Source organism: Etheostoma spectabile, unplaced genomic scaffold, assembly GCF_008692095.1.
Source record: "Etheostoma spectabile isolate EspeVRDwgs_2016 unplaced genomic scaffold, UIUC_Espe_1.0 scaffold121, whole genome shotgun sequence".
In the NCBI taxonomy this organism is placed as follows: Eukaryota; Metazoa; Chordata; class Actinopteri; order Perciformes; family Percidae; genus Etheostoma; species Etheostoma spectabile.
The window spans coordinates 280,897-282,149 of record NW_022605571.1 but is presented as its reverse complement, the minus strand read 5'-3'; positions in this window follow the sequence as shown (position 1 = coordinate 282,149).

Below are 1,253 nucleotides of genomic sequence, written 5' to 3'. Positions count from 1 at the left end.
TGTCTTGTTTCAGGTGTCTTTGTCTCAGGGGTCTTATTTCAGGTGTCTTTGTCTCAGGTCTTTGTCTCAGGTGTCTTGTCTCAGGTGTCTTGTCTCAGGTGTCTTTGCCTCAGGTGTCTTTGTCTCAGGTGTCTTGTCTCAGATGTCTTGTCTCAGATGTCTTGTCTCAGATGTCTTGTCTCAGGTAATTTTTGTCTCAGGTGTCTTTGTCTCAGGTGTCTTTGTCTCAGATGTCTTGTCTCAGGTGTCTTGTCTCAGGTGTCTTGTGTCAGGTGTCTTTGTCTCAGGTGTCTTTGCCTCAGGTGTCTTTCCTCTGGAACAGTTAACCAGCTGAGTCAGACTCAGAGGACAACCCAAATCACTGGCTGAGGACGTTAAACCTCCTAAAACGTGGAACCCCGTTTCTGTTTCTGTTTCAGATTCAGCGGCAGCGGCTCAAGCCCAAGGTCAGTGTGTCCTTCAGGATCCATCTGGTCTCGTGTGTCTGAAATGAAGCAAATAATAATATCTTCATTTGATGGAACACCACAGCATTAAATTACATCATTAAATCAGAATTATTTAAATGGACTGATTTTCTAGTCTTAGCGATGGCTCAAAACACTTATAATAATTAACCATTGTTGTCATTGTCACTCAATCTGTGTATTTTTAGTATTCCTGGATTAAAATGTTGAAGGAATTGGATTTATGTCATGAAAACATGACATGAAACATGTGTTTCTAGAACAAAATGGCTGCTTTTGGGCTGTCTCTTATAGCTATAATGAAGATAGAGTCATGGGACTGCAGGGCCGGGGATTGAACCACCAACTTTCCAACTGGCAGGGAACTGCTCTACCACTACCACAGCCGCACCTAAATGTAATGTAGGGTAACATACGGTCTCCAGTCCTTATTTCCTGTTTGTTTCTGCTCAGTTATGACTACAGTTATGGCCGAGGGCAGATCTGGACCTGGACAGAATCAATACACAACAGACCAGTCTGGCAATTGGCAAGAACTGGTAAAGTCTGCAGGTCTAGGCTCCATCTGCAGGATCCAACCAGCATCCGTCTGATTACTGGCTCTACCCCTGAGCCACAGGCTCTCCATGTCATGAACATGACAGGGAACAGGGCTGGGATCTTTCTGTAAGAAGGGCTCAAACTATTTATTGGAGCCCTGGCACTGAAAGTGTTAGGAACCGCCCCCCCCCGAGCCATGGTTCTGCTCGATTTCTGGCTCTTAAAGGAAGTGTTTCCTTGCCTCTG